This window comes from Dendrobates tinctorius, unplaced genomic scaffold (genome assembly GCF_039654945.1).
Source record: "Dendrobates tinctorius isolate UK_male_01 unplaced genomic scaffold, ASM3965494v1 ptg000035l, whole genome shotgun sequence".
In the NCBI taxonomy this organism is placed as follows: Eukaryota; Metazoa; Chordata; class Amphibia; order Anura; family Dendrobatidae; genus Dendrobates; species Dendrobates tinctorius.
In genome coordinates, this window is record NW_027361703.1 from 70,512,505 (window position 1) to 70,529,176 (window position 16,672).

The 16,672-nt window shown below is 44.4% G+C and overlaps 1 protein-coding gene across 3 annotated transcripts in view; it reads left to right on the forward strand.

Annotated features, from left to right (window-relative positions):
- The window catches only part of RELN (reelin), a 1,162,997-nt gene that overhangs the window by 627,380 nt on the left and 518,945 nt on the right, over positions 1–16,672 (forward strand). The window lies entirely within an intron of this gene.

Consider the following 16,672-nt stretch of genomic DNA (forward strand, 5'->3'; position numbering starts at 1 on the left):
ATATATATTAGACTAGCTGAAGAGCCCGGCGCTGCCCGGGCATAGTAACTAACTGTGGTTAGTTATAGCAAATTATAATTATCCTCCATCCCATAGTCCCGTGCCCATATACCCATCACACATCCTCCATCCCATAGTCTCATGCCCATATACCCATCACACATCCTCCATCCCATAGTCCCATGGCCATACACCCATCATACATATTCGCCATCCCATAGTCAAGTGCCCATATACCCATCATACATATCCACCATCCCATAGGCCTGTGCCCATATACCCATCATACATATCCTCCATCCCATAGTCCAGTGCCCATATACCCATCACACATCCTCCATCCCATAGTCCCATGCCCATATACCCATCATACATATTCTCCATCCCATAGTCCCATGCCCATATACCCATCATACATATTCTCCATCCCATAGTCTCATGCCCATATACCCATCATACATATTCGCCATCCCATAGTCGAGTGCCCATATACCCATCACACATATCCTCCATCCCATAGTTCCGTGCCCATATACATATCCGCCATCCCATAGTCCCGTGCCCATATACCTGTCAAACATATCCTCCATCCCATAGTCAAGTGCCCATATACCCATATACATATCCGCCATCCCATAGTCCCGTGCCCATATACCCGTCATACATATCCTCCATCCCATAGTCCAGTGCCCATATACCCATCACACATCCTCCATCCCATAGTCAACCATTATGACATCATAATGAGCGGCGGCGGGGCTTGTGACCTATGATGACATCAGCATCGCCATGGCAACCATTGTGACATCATAATGAGGGACGGGGCTTGATGCGCACACACTGCTTCCCCAGTATGCAAATAGGGGCATTATGACATCACAATGAGGGGCGGGGCTTGACACGCACACACTTTTTCCCCCAGTATGTAGATAGGGGCAAAATTGTTTGGTGAATTGGAACGCGCAGGGTTAAAATTTCACCTCACAACATAGCTTAGGACGCTCTCGGGGTCCAGACGTGTGACTGTGCCAAATTTTGTGGCTGTAGCTGCAACGGTTTCAGATGCCTATCCCGGACATACACACACACATACACACACACATACACACATACATACACACATACATACACACTTTGAGCTTTATATATTAGATATGGGCATAAAGTGCAGACTCTTAGCTATAATTTCAGAGTATTCACATCCTAATTAGAGTGAGGATTTAAGAATTACAGCACTTTAATATGCAGCTGCCTCTTTCTAAATGACCTAAAGTAATTAGACAGTTATCTCAAAAACTCTTTAACAGGATATATGGGCTATTCTCTCATCGTCAATTAAGCAAGTAGCTGAATCCAGGCGTTGCATTTGGTAGCATGGCAACATTTGGTACATTCTGCAAAAAAAAGCTCTCTGGTGAGCTTGGGAACTGAAAAAGACATGAAGATCCACAGAAGACAATATTGGTGGATGATCTTAGAATCGTTTCCATACTACAGAAAAAGCCCCTTCACAACATACACCCAAATGAAGAAAACTCTCCAGGAAGTAGGTGTTTCATTATCTAACAAAAACCTATATAGAAAAGAAATCCCATACATAAGAATCAATATATTTTTATACCATGAATACCAAAATACAAAGCATAAACCCAAAAGAAACGTATTCACAGGGATTTACATGTAATACAAACTATATTTGATAAATATTAAAAACATGATTGCACAACAAGAAAAGTAAAAATAATTATACAAGGCATAATTACTGTATGTGAAAGAAGAAAAAAATAATATAAAAAAGGGGCAGGATCTGTCACCTAGATTGGCTATAAATAAATCAAAAATACATCCATAATTACAGCAAGAATTGTGGGGGCTGCTATACAAGCAAAAATCCATATCATCGATACAAGAAATGTATAAAGCTCAGATAAAAATACAAATAGTAATGAAAAGTGCACATGAAAAATAACTGCATCTATGAAACAAAACACTTAACTGTATAATAATAATAATAATTTTATTTCTATAAAGTCGACATATTCCGCAGCACTTTACATTTCAGAGGGGACTTGTCCAGACGATAGACATGACAGCATAACAATAATCACATAGATCATAACAGATACCAAGAGGAATGAGGGCCCTGCTCGCAAGCTTACAATCTGGGGGATAAAAGGTAGACACGAAAGGTGGGTGGTAACAGTTGCCTTCATTGTTCGGACCAGCCATAATGTTAAGTGTGTAATAGTACAGACACAGAGGGCTAATAGATGCATAAAACATGTGGGAACATGATGCGGGGAACCTGGTTATGGTAAAACTTTTGACTGTACCACACAAGGATAGTTATGTTAATGTGTTGAGCCGGTAGGACAGTCTGAATAAATGCGTTTTTAGTGTTTCTTATACCTGTTAGCAGCTGTTCAGGAATAAGCACACTAAGCCCTTAGTACTTTTCTGCCTATCTTTATCAGTCTACCAAGATGAAAAAGGCAGGGAGTAAGGCACGTGGTCGTGGATGTGGAGTTTCTGCAGGGAGAGGACGTGGGGATTCTGTGCCTGCTGCGGGCACCAGTGACTCAGCATCCCCCAGTTTTCCCAGGGAACAGTCCTTTATGCGCAGCTTTGTAGGAGCTCGCTGTACCCCACTGCTGCGGGACAAACAAATTGAAGCCGTTGTCAGATGGATGGCAGCTAATGCATCGACTTCAATTAGTTCCAGATCCTCTCAGGTCCAGAGCATTGAAGTGCAGCCATCTGTCTTCACCACCTGCCAAATTGCCCAAGCAGAGAGCCCTGAACAGGAGCCATCTCTACTTCTGTTCTCTGAATCTGTTGGCTTGGAAAAAGGGGGCCAGCCAAGCAGCATTTGAGAATTTAAAGAAGAGGTAGTATGCAGTGATGCGCAACAGCTTTGTCTCTGAATCTGAAGAGGCGGGTGTGCCAGTGCCTATGGTCAGCACACCTCAGTACGCATCTGATGATGAGACTCAGGTGCCACTTTCTGGTGCGTACTGTGCTGTCAAGACTACCCAGGAGAAGCAGTCGTTTGAAGAGGGTAGTGTAGATGATGAGGTCCTTGACCCATCATGGCGTGAGGTACAGGAAGGTGGTGGGGACAGCTCTGAGGAAGAGATTCCCTGAAAGGCCAAAAAAGGAGGGAGAGGGAGGGGGCAGACTCGGTTGCCTGTAGCCTCCACTTCGGCACCCATTAGGAGCATGCCTCTTCCAAAACCCAAAATGGGCGCTCCCAAGACTTGCAGTGCCTGGTCCTTTTTTGACACAGTTGCAGATGACATTTGCTTTGTCAAATGCAAGCTGTGTAATAAGAAAGTGAAAAGAGGGAAACGTGTCAGCAACCTCAATACCACAAATATGTGGAAACATGTGCGGACCAAGCACGTGGTGGAGTTACAAAGACACACTGAAGACCTAGGCCAGCCTACAGCGCCACCTACCACCTCTTCAGCTTGTGTTATAGCCTCTTCCTCCAGCTCACACACAGCTGGTTCGGCTTCCTCACAGGATCGCCATGGAAGAACCTCTGGCACTGTTGTACAGAGACACAGTGCCATTACACCCACAGCACCACATTCCCTGTCATCCTCACACTCCCAGGCCAGTCTACAGCCATCGGTAGCACAGGCATGGGAGAAAAGGCGCCCATACTCGGCAAACCACCCCCGAGCACAGGCTTTGAATGCTGGCATTGCAAACTACTGTCCCTTGAAATGCTCTCATTCAGGCTGGTGGAGACTGACACCTTCCGTAACTTCATGGCATTGGCAGTCCCACAATACAGCGTGCCCAGCTGCTTTTATTTCAGCAGGCAAGCCGTCCCTACCCTGCAAAAGCATGTGGAGGGAAAAATTAAACATACACTACTAAACACAGTCAGTAGCAAGATCCACCTGACCACCGATGCGTGGACCAGTAACTATGGACAGGGCGATATCTTTTCCTCACTGCTCATTGGGTAAATGTTGTGGAGCCGGGTACAGATCTTGAGAGTGGCGCTGTACGTGTTCTGCCAACTCCAAGGATTGCAGGAATCCAGTCTGCACACATTGACTCCTCCTCATACTCCAGTTCCTCTTGATCAGCGCTGCAGGAGCCGCCACAGTCTACCTCCACATGGACCCGTGAACGCTTACCTGTTACGACCGATATGAGCACAGCCGTGGCCAAACGTCAACAGGCCGTATTGAAATTAATTTCTTTGGGAAATCGAAGCCACACAGCGCAGTAGCTCTGGAATGCCATCAAGCAGGAGAGCGATGTGTGGTTTGTGCCAGCGAATCTCCAGCCAGGCATGGTAGTGTGTGACAATGACCAAAATCTGGTGGCAGCTCTGGGCCTAGGCAACCTCACTCACATCCCATGTCTGGCACATGTGCTCAACTTGGTTGTGAAGAGTTTTTTGAGGGACTATCGGGATCTTGATCCACTGCTGCACAAGGTCCGCATAGAGTGCGCTCACTTGCGGTGTTCCAGCATGGCAAGATCGCGCATTGCAGCTCTGCAGCGCCGATTCCGCCTTCCGGAACATCGCATCATATGTGAATTCAACGTTACATATGTTGGAGAGGTTGTGTGAGCAGCAGGCAGCAGTAATGGAGTACCAGCTGCATCAGGCGCAAACAAGTCGCACTGCACGCCGTTCACACTTCACCACCACTGAGTGGGCCTCTATGAAGGACATCTGCCACGTTTTGCGTGCCTTCGATGATTCCACGTGGATGGCGAGTGCAGATGATGCACTAGTTAGCATGACTATCCCCCTTATCTGCCTGCTTGAAAAAACACTGCAAGCGCTAAGGGAGGAGGTTGTGGAAGAGGTGGAGGATGAGGAGTCACAAATGCCATCTGCTTCTGGACAGTCTGCACAGCGTGGTTCCTCATAAAGGCCTAGGCAGGGGACACTTTGTGAGGAGGATGAGGAGGAGTCAATGGAGGAGGAAGACATCTGTCCAGAGAAGGGAGGTACACAATGCTCTAGTAGTCAGTATGTAGAGCGAGGGTGGGGTGATGCAGAGGAGGCAGAGATGACGCCTCAAGCAGGAGACAGCGTTTCTTGGCCAGTTGGCAGTCTGCAGCACATGGTTGATTTCATGCTGCAGTGCCTGAGAAACGACTGCCGCATCACCCACATTCTCAACACGGCTGATTATTGGGTGTACACCCTCCTAGATCCTCGCTACCGGGACAACTTACAAAGCCTCATAACACCGTTGAACCGGGAGCGTAAAATGCGAGAGTACCAAGACACACTGGTGCATTCCATCATGTTCTCCATTCCACCCGAGAGCAGTGCTGCTAGTGCTTTACAAAGCAGCTCAGTGCATCGAGGCAGCGGAGGAAGCTCTGCACAAAGAGGGAGCAGAAGCAGCACCTCAGCACAAGGCAAGACCAGTATGGCCTAAATGTGGCAATTTTTGTGTCCCCGCCACAAATGTCTACACCATCACAGACGTCTCCAGTCAGCAGGAGGCAACGTTTCCGTCAGATGGTGACAGACTACATGTCTTGCCCTCTCAGAGTTCTCACACATGGCTCTTCCCCCTTCAAGTTTTGGGTCTCTAAGTTGGATACATGGCCAGAGCTTAGTCAGTATGCATTGGAGGTGCCCTGCTGCTAGTGTATTATCGGAACGCGTCTTTAGTGCCGCAGGTGGTGTACTAACAGACCGTCGCATGCGACTATCCTCCGATAACGTTGACTGGCTTACTTTTCTGAAAATGAACAAGGCCTGGATCTCGCAGGAATTTGCCAGTCCTCTTCCAGATTAAACAATTGGTTGGCAACAGTATCCAGGTCTCTTGTTGTGTTCATGTTTCTACCACCTGAACTGTAATCCCTGGGCTCCAACACCGCCAGTTGCTGCTCATAAGTGCCGTCTGCACAGTCAACACATGCTCCAGTGTTAGTGGGGTTCAGTAACGTCAGCTGATCCCCTGCTGTGTGTCCGGCAATTTCTCCTGCTCTGTCCACATTCACACTACTACAGATATTAAACTTGCTCCAGTTAGGCCTCTGGCTACACTCTGTTTCTACTGTAATCCCTGGGCTTCAACACCGCCAGTTGCAGCTCAGAAGTGTCTTTGGCACGGGTACTCCCTCCTGCCCAGCCTGGTTCCAGCACGCCTGCTGTTTCCGGGTAGTGTCAACATCACTTTGTCTCCAATGTACTGTCGTGTTAGCCGACTCTATGGTGCCTGCAGTTTAGGTGCTTCCTATGTGGGCTGCAGGATCTGGCAATGAAGGCTGGTTCCGTAGTGCCAATAGGACAAGCACCCCCTGTAGGACTGTGGGTTTCGGTAACTCCGACCGGCTCTCGGCCTTGCAACTTTTTTTTTCATGTGTACCTTCTGCTGCCTATCTGAGTTCCAGTACCATTAGCTGGTTCTGTGGAAGTCAATCTTGAATATGTCCCCCTGGGTTCCAGTAACGTCAGCTGGTTCCAGGCAGAGCCTTTGGCTTAGGTGCCTCCTTCTCATTATCCGAGTTCCACCAATGTCTGCCGGTCATTGGTAGTGCTTTCTGGCACAGGTACCTCCTGCTTAGTAACCGGGTTCCAGTACCATCAGCTGGTCTTCGGTAGTTCCATTGGCTCTTGTACCTTCAGCTACCCATCCAGGTTCCCGGACCGTCAGCTGGTTCCCAGCAGTTCCTCAGCCTTCTTGTACCTTCTGCTACATTTCCAAGTGCAAGCTTTTTGAAATGGTTTTTGGTAATCACTCTGGATCTCCCTGACGACAACCCTAAAGACGACGACCCTGAAGACCACCCCGAAGAAGACGACGACCCCGAAAATGATGACCCTGGAGACGACGACCCTGAAGACCACCCCGAAGAAGACCAAGAAGATGACCCTGAAGAGGATGATGAAGGAGAAAGTGTGGGAGAAGTAAAAAAGAAGGTGAAGAGCATGGAAGTAGTGAAACATAAATATCTGACAAAATATAAAAAAGCTTAACATAGTCAATATCTTTGTAACTCCGAATGTGATTCATTCCTGCTATTCCATTTGATTGGGCTAAACCTCTATACCTTTAATGTCTCCTCCACCTCCCCCAATACATTCTACATTATTCTTAGTTGTTTTCCTTCATGTAGAATTAACCTACAAGGAAAGTAAGGGTTTATTTTCATTCCGATATTTATGTCCCATTGACTTGCATTGGTTTCCGGTATCGGAATCGGCGATATCCGATATTTTTGGGGTATCTGTACGATCCAATCCGATCCGATATTTACCGATATCGGAAGGTATCGCTCAACACTAGTAGCCAGTGTAATGACTGGCACAAGGTAGAGGCATCGGTGTAACAATTAGCAAGGAATATGATCCTGGCTGAAGCATTCAAGACAGGTTGGAGGGGGAAGAGTTTGGTAAGAGGGAGACCGATTAGAAGAGAGTTACAATAGTCCAGATGAGAATGAATAAGAGAAACAGTAAGAGTTTTTGCGGAGTTGAAAGTAAGAAAAGGTCGAATTCTTGAAATGTTTTTGAGGTGCAGATAACAAGAGCGAGTCAGTGATCGGATGTGGGGGGTGAATGAAAGCTTGGAGTCAGGTATGACCCCAAGACAGCGGGCATGTTGCTCAGGAGTAAAAGTGGAACCACACAGAGAAATGGCAATGTCCTGCATAGGTGCATTAGTAGAGGGAGGAAACACAAGAAGTTCAGTCTTTGACAGGTTCAGTTTCAGAGTGAGGACATGATGTTAGACACCGCATTTAGACAATCGCTGGTGTTTTCTAAAAAGGCACTCGTGATGTCAAAAGAAGAAGCATATAATTGGGTGTCATCAGCATAGAGATGGTACTGGAAACCAAATCTACTGATTGTTTGACCAATAGGGGCAGTGTACCAAGAGAAGAGGCGGGGCATAGAAACGATCCTTGAGGAACCCCAACAGTAAGTGGAAGATGTGGGGAGAAGGAGCCAGCAAAAGATACAGTAAAGGAGCAGTCAGAGAGATAGGAGGAAAACCAGGAGAGTACGGTGTCCTTGATGTTGATGGAGCGGAGCATAGTGAGGAGGAGCTGGTGATCCAGAGTGTCGAATGCTGCAGAGAGATCCAAGAGAATTAGCATGGAGTAATGACCATTAGATTTAGCTGTTAGTAGATCAATAGAGACTTAAGTGAGGCCAGTTTCAGTAGAGTGAAAAGAGCGGAAACCGGATTGGAGAGGGTCGAGAAGAGAGTTATCTGAGAGCTAGCAGATAAGACGGGAATGGACCAGGCGTTCCAAGAGTTTAGAGATGAAGGGAAGATTAGAGACAGGTCTACTGTTATCAGCACAGTTTTGGTTGAGGGATGGCTAATCAAGTAGAGGATTTATGATGGCATGCTTTAATGAGGAGGGAAAGATACCAGAAGAGAGAGAGAGATTAAATATTTTTGTCAGGTGGGCGGTGACAGCAGGGGAAAGGGACTGGAGGAGATGTGACGGAATTGTGTCACTGATGCAAGTGGTTGTGCGAGAAAATGCAAGGAGCCTGCTTACTTCTTATTCTGTGACTGGTTCAAAATCAGAGAGTGAGCTAGATGCAGTGGGGAAAGAAGGAAAATGCATGGTATGAGGTGATTGGGAGATAATTTCCTGTCGGATATGGTCAAATTTTTCTTTGAAGTAATTGGCCAGATCGTCAGCTCAAAGCTCAGTGGTTGGGGCCTGCACTCTTGGGTTGAGTAGGGAATGAAAAGTGTCAAAGAGACGTTTAGGGTTATTGGAAAGTGAGGTGATGAGGGTGTTGAAATAGGTTTGTTTGGAGAGGTGAAGGGCAGTGTTGTATGTTCTAAGCATAAACTTATAATGGAGGAAATCTTCGGGTAGATTGGATTTTCTCCACAGACGTTCAGCGCACCAGGAGCATCACTGCAGGAAACGTGTTTACAGGGTGTGCCAGGGTTGTCGCCATCTGTGTTGTGTTCTGTGTATAGGAGGTGAAATTTCATCCAGGGCACTTTGAAGTGTTTCATTGTAATGCTTCAGTGCAGAATCAGGACATGAGAGGGAGGAGATAGGGGCCAAAGATGACTGCAAGTTCATAAGTTTCTGGGTGTTAATGGCCTGTATGATTCTATAAGTATGGACAGTGGGGATGACCTGAGCGGGATGGCAGTTCTTGATAGAGAATGAAAGAAGGTTGTGGTCAGAGAGCGGGATAGGGGAGTTTGCGAAGTCATCCACTGCACAAAGCCGAGAGAAGACGAAGTCGAGGGAGTTTCCGTCTTCATGCGTTGGAGTTAGTAAGCTGCAAAAGGCCGAATGAGGAGGTTAGAGATAAAAGGTGAGTAGCAGATGGGGAGAGGGGAAGAGCAATGGGGATGTTGAAATCGCCCATGATGAGGGTTGGGGATGTCACAGGAGAGAAAATGTGGAAGCCAGGTGGCAAAATGATCCAGGAACTGATGGGAGGGGCCGGGAGGACGATACACCACGATCACTCTCATGGAGAAGGGGATGTAGAGTCTGATGGCATGGACCTCAAGAGAAGGGAAGACACGTGAGGGTACTTGAGGGATAACCTGAAAGGTACATTTTGGTGATAGGAGCAGACCAATGCCTCCACCTGCTCTATTGTCTGATCATGGAGTATGAGAAAAGTTTAGTCCACCTTATGAAAGAACTGCAGCAGCGGTAGTGTGTGACTGCTGGATCCAGGTTTCAGTAAGAGCCAGAAGGTTAAGAGAATCAGAAAGGAAGAAGTCATGGATGAAGGAGATTTTATTACACACTGAGCGAGAATTCCAAAGGGCACAGTTAAGAGAGACAGAAGGCATGCAGGGAACATTAATAAGATTAGAGGGGTGTAGCAGTTGGCGAGTTTGACTTACTATAACATGAGGGGCCGGAGTTGGGAGAGATGTCCCCTGCGACTAGTAGAAGGATAGAAAGAGTGAGCAGATGGTTAAGTGATTTATGAGAATGTCTCTGATGTTGAATGATGGGACTGACTGGATCTGTGCAATTTAGCAATGTGAAGAGAGCGTGAGTGCTATACATAGGAGAGGAAAGGACTGAGGGGCCGATATGGACGGAGTGTAAAGAGTTAATGCCAGGGCGGTGGATGTGTATGAATGCAGTGGCCAGGATATAAATTATACAAATGCATATGGTAAATATTTGGTGTAATCCAAATGTCCTGGTAATAGAGGTATATAAATGTCTTACCTGTCTCCTGCCCTGTCTAACTGCTGTGTTATAACTGCCTCAAACTTTGATCAAATGTACTTCGATTAAATGTACATAAATGCCCCCCTGCATAAACGCCTTCCCCAAGCTATGTCTGAATATATAGGACGCTAATGCTTAGATCTTTTTTTTTCTTTTCTCATTAACAATCAATCAAACTAAACTAGGACAGCAGGGCACAATAAATGTAGGGATCAGATAAACCACTGCCCAGGCCTACATGCATCATAAACCACTTTGAAAAGTTTCTTGACCTCTCAACTTAAGGGGACAAGCAGAGTAAGTTAAAATAACTATATACCAGATATAAGCTTGCATAAGCTGAAAAAACACATGTAGCATTCAGGATTAGCTGCTTGCTGGCATAGAATGAAGTGGATATACACAGGAGTTGAATCAGAGCAGGAATAGAGTAAGCTGGTTACCAGATATAAGCTTGCATAAGTTGAAAAGACATATGTAGCATTCAGGATTATTGAATATAATGAGTATAATGAACATGATACAATACCATATTAAATTAATATTACTAGCCTCCAAAAAGAAGTGCATAGTGCAATGGTGTTATAATAGAGTATCTCAATAGCATGAGCAGCACTCTCCATCATGAGGAATATGAAAACCATTTCAATGGAATAAATTATAATAATAATCAAATATCAACCCCAGTGACACACCTCTGCCCCCTCATCCCACTCCAATGCACGTTTCGCTGTCGCTTCGTCAGGGAGTCTGTATTACATGTAAATCTCTGTACGTTTCTTTTGGGTTTATGTTTCAGTATCTAACTTTGCCATAAAGAGAAGATGCAAACCATTTATCAACCTTCAAAATAGAAAGGACAGGTTAGACTTTGACAAAAAAATATCTAAAGAAGCCAGTCCAGTTCTGGAAAAGCATTCTTTGGATAGATGAAACTAAAATCAACCTATACCAGAATGATGGGAAGAAGAAAGTATGGAAAAGACTTGAAACATCTCATAATCCAAAGCACACCACATCCTCTGTAAAACATGGTGGAGGCAGTGTGATGGCATGGGCAAGCATGGCTTCAAATGGGAATGGCTCACTAGTGTTTATTGATTATGTGACTGAAGACACAAAGAATTTTGAAGTGTACAGGGCTATACATTCTGTTCAGATTAAACCAAATTCAGCCAGATTGATTTGAAGGCGCTTCATAGTACAAATGGACTATGAGCCAAAACATACTGCAAAAGCAACCCAGGAGTTTTTTTTAAAGCAAAGAAGTGAAAAATTCTGCAATGGCTTTATCAATCACCAGATCTCAACCCAATCGCGCATGTATTTCACATGATTAACCCCTCCATAACATGCTCCATACACATACTGCATAAGGCAGAAGCTAGTATATGGAGTTGGCTCAGCAGGTGATGGCTGTGTGCCATCTAGCATCTTACCTTTAGCAATTGTGAGTGGAACTCTGACAGTGGCAGTCATACCATGTGCTCATCGAAGTGCCTGTGATGTAATCGCAGGTCGCTGATGGGTTGCTATGACAGCCGGGAGTCTGCTGAAGACCCCTGTGCTTGTCATTACAGAGCTCCTTTGAAACCCTGCATGCAGCCGTGCTTCAAAGGAGACCATAATTTTTTATATATGCAGCATTGCTGTGGCATCGCTGCACTTTATATAGCAAAAGCGATCAGTCAATAGCAGCTTCAAATCCCCAAAGGGGCCTATTAAGAACAGTAAAAAGTAGAAAAAATGTTTTGAATAAAAACAGAGTTAAAATCACTCTCCTTTTCCCCAAATACACATATTTTATTTTTTTCGCCTTAAGAAAAGTGCAATCTTTCACAATATAAAAATAACTAACCAAAAGGACTTTTTTTTTCACGGCAATTCCACTAAAAATGCTGTAATAAGCAATCAATACGTCATCTATAACTTCACAGGTTTCAGAAAATGGTATCACAACCTCAACATTTTGAGGGGCAAAATTCAGATTTTTTTTTTTCCACAACAAAAAATAATAAAAAAAAAAAACTGGGCGTGTTTGGTATCGCCATAATCATACTGATAAGCAGAATTATATTGTGAAGTACGGTAATTTTTACCATAAAATGTATACCATAAAAACAATTCCCAAAAAAACAATGTCAAAATAGCAGGGTTTTTTCACAATTTCTCCCCATTTGGAATTTTTTTTCTGTTTTCCAGTAGACTATGTGTTAAAAGGAATTTATACTCAGAAGAATGCAAGTCCATGCTATTCGATAAAAATCTACATTTTATTGGAACAATTCATAAAGGGTTTAAACATACAAACATACAGTATAGACAAAATGGGCAAAGATAGAGGTGAGGCAGTGACAGTACAACCAGAGTAAACGGAGCAAAGGGTGATGTATATGTAAAATAAACCAATGGTAGATGCCAGCAAAGTGACCAGTGAAGAATACATATGATAACCATCCTATTAAAAGTCAGTGCGGTAATACATATGGTAGTTATATAGCACATATATCATTAAGTATTCAGTGCAGTGCTATATGGATTGCAAATATGTATTAAAGCTGAATCAGATATAATTGCACATCTATCTTAACCCCCACACTGGAAGTCAAAAATAATAATATGCATAGTACCACGCATGACATGTAGTTATGCAAGTCAAAAGTTTAACCCTTTCACGACATGCGCCGTACTAGTGCCGCACATGTCGTGTCTCCCCCTTTTTGATGTGGGCTCCGGCGCTGAGCCCACATCAAAGTCGGGACATGTCAGCTGTTTTGAATAGCTGACATGTGCCCGCAATAGACGTGAGCGGAATCGCGATCTGCCCTCGCTGTTATGAATGAGTCACCGTAGGAGGCAAAAACAGAAATACTAGCTAAGTCCAGAAAACCAGAGAAGTTGGCAGCTATCGGATTGCAGAACCCTGAACCTATCAACAACAACTAGCAGTAGCCGTGGGGGGTTCCTACGGTGCCCTAGACCCCTCAATCACAGGCGGAGAACTAAATAGCCTAAAGACAGAAAGGGAAATCTAAACTGCCCCAGAGCAGACCCCAAAGCAATAGGCAGCCCCCAACATATAATGACGGTGAAGCAAGATGAAAAAACACTCACACAGATAGAAAGATAGGCTGAGCAAATGATGGGGCCCAAGCTAACTAAATAGGACAGGATAGAAAAGCTGCTGTCTGCAATCCGCCAAAACCCTATCAAAACAAGAGCCAACAGACTAATAGGGAAAAAAGCCAAAGCCCTGAAGACACTAGGCTTTAAAAAGACTATATCAGTACTCAGGTATTTTCTGAAGACAGAGCAAAAAGGAATTCAGCTCACCCCAGCAGGGAATGGCAGAAATCCAGAAAAACAAGGCAAAACAAAACCAAAACACAAATGCAAAAAGCAGAGCAGAAAACTTAGCTTTTGAGGAGCAGGAATCAGACTGGTCTCCTAGAATCCCTCAGAGAAATCACCAGCAAGGCAGAAGGGCATCGGCTGCCTTATATCCAGTCAGCAATTCCCGTCACCCAGTCATCATCATCCAGCTTAGGTGCTTGGTAATCAGCAATGCTCTAATTCTGCTGTATAGAGGTGATCTGTGCATCACCTCTATGTAGCAGAGGCGATCAAGTTGTGGCAGGTTCAAGCCTCCTATGGAGGCTATTGAAGCATGCCAAAAGTAAAAAAAAAGTGTTTAAAATATAAAAAAAAAAAAAAAAAGCATAAAAGTTCAAATCACCCCCCTTTCGCCCCAATCAAAATAAAACAATAAAAAAATCAAACATACACATATTTGGTAATGTCGCATTCAGAATCGCCCGATCTATCAATAAAAAAGAGGATTAACCTGAACGCTAAACGGCATAGCGAGAAAAAAATCAAAACACCAGAATTACATTTTTTTGGTGTCCACGAAATGCATTAAAATGCAATAACGGGCGATAAAAAGAATGTATCTGCACAAAACTGGTATCACTAAAAACATCAGCTCGGCACGCAAAAATAAATCCTCACTCAACCCAAGATCACGAAAATTGGGTCTCGGAAAATGGCGCAATTTTTTTTTTAGCAAACTTTGGAATTTTTTTCACCACTTAGATAAAAGAGAACCTAGACATGTTTGGTGTCTATGAACTCATAATGATCTGGAGAATCATAACGGCAGGTCAGTTTTAGCATTTAGTGAACCTATCAAAAAAGCCAAACAAAAAACTAGTGTGGGATAGCACTTTTTTTGCAATTTCACCACACATGGAATTTTTTTTCCCATTTTCGAGTACACGACATGGTAAAACCAATGGTATTGTTCAAAAGTACAACTTGTCCTGCAAAAAATAAGCCCTCACATGGCCATATTGATGGAAAAATAAAAAAGGTATGGCTCTGGGAAGTGGAGCGAAAAACAGAAATGCAAAACCGAAAAAGGGCTCCGTCATGATGGGGTTAAATAAAGGATGGAGTGAAGAAATCAGATTGTTTCTTAATTAACAAGATGACTATGCTTTTGCAAACCAAAAAGAATTGACTTTTTATCTGTAGGTTGGCTTTTGGATTTTGGATTTAAGTGTTGATTTCTGGTGGGTCAAGAAAACAGACTTTTGTTTGTGTAATAGTGACTTGCAAGTTGATATACCATATAACATAGGGGTAATTTCTGGTACTGTTCTGTTTGCTATTGTGTGTTGTGGTTCAATGAAGTATTGCTACACTGTTTTACCCTCACCCTCTGTTGTCTGAGTAGTGTTATGCCCACATTTTACAGGAGGTCGTGTTAGGCTGGATGATCCATGATCCATGTGGTTCCGGCTAGCGGACTGGGATACCTGCCGACTCCCCATTTCACCACAGATGGCAATAACATAAAAGCATATGTCAAGTACAGCGATCATTACACATTCGTATAGTTGGAGCAGCACCCCAGCTCTCTATCCCCAACGCACATTTCATTTTTCATAGCTTCCTCAGAGGAAGCTTCATTATTATACTTAATGTATGGGCACCTTTTGCATAAGTATGCATAAATTATAATGTCGATCAGGAGTTTTTTGTATATACTATATGATAAAAGGAATGTTGTCTTTAAAAAGTACAACTCATCCCACAAAAAACAAGCCCTCATTTGTCTATATTGTGAGGTAGCGCTGTCATTCACATAAGGGATCACTCGCTTAGCCGCCACAAAACCAGATCCGGCACGGGTTTTCCATAAACAATCATAGTCCCTTTGGTTTATTCAGCATCATAAACCATCAAAGCAACAGGAAACAGCATATAGTCAGCATAGCGTCCATTACAGAGTTCAGCTCTGTTATCCTGTAGTCATACAAGTTATGCACTGTTCAATGCGCAGGCTTTCTAGCCACCCCTGTCAGGGTTTCCTCATGCTGCTTCACCCTGCTGCACATGTTCATTCCCTCCAGGGAACTAACAGGCACACATCGCCATTACTCACAGCCACTTCACAGGCTGTTAGCCAGGAAGCCCCATCTCAGTGGGACCTTCCACACTGGACCAACCAGGTCCCAGCATTCACCCCATGTGACCTACCCTGGCCACCTTATATGGTCCGTAGCCACGTCCACTGGGTCACATGGCTATGACCTCATCACAGGCCCTTGAACCATTCTTACACACTTTATACCAGCGTTCTTAAACAAACCCCTGGGTGGGTTTGTAGGTAACTAGTCCCTGACACATTGAACCAGTACCTCAGCAGTATCACTGCTGATCAACACACACAAGTCTCCATCTCAAGGCCACCCACCTTGAGATACATAACGGTCATTCAGTATTCTGCCACTCATCCACTCTCCTGGGACATCCACACAGCGCCCCCTAGCGGACATAGTGGTCACTACACCACTATATGGACAAAAAAGTAAAAAAAGAAAGTGTTTCCAGCAAGCGTTGAAGGAACAGTAGTAGACATTTTAGCAAAAAAACTCAATATTTAATCCCTTTACCCCGAAGGGTGGTTTGCATGTTAATGACCGGGACAATTTTTACAATTCTGACCACTGTCCCTTTATGAGGTAATAACTCTGGAATGCTTCCATGGATCCTGGTGATTCTGACACTGTTTTCTTGTGACATATTGTACGTCGTGATAATGGTAAAATTTCTTTGAAATGACTTGTGTTTATTTGTGAAAAAAAGAAAATTTGGCGAAAAATTTTGCTATTTTCCAACTTTGAGTTTTTATGCCCTTAACCCCTTTCTGCCATGAGATGTACTATCCCGTCCATGTGCCCTGGGACTTAATTCCCAGGGACAGGATAGTACGTCATAGCGATCAGCGGCGTTCACGTGGTGAGCGCCGCTGATCGCGGCCGGGTGTCAGCTGATTATCACAGCTGACACCCGGCACAATGTGTCACGTTAACCCCTTATACACCGCGATCAAACACGATCGCGGTGTACCGGGGGTTAAAGGGAAGCATCGGCAGGGAGGGGGCTCCCTCCGTACTTCCCTGAGCCCCCCATGGCA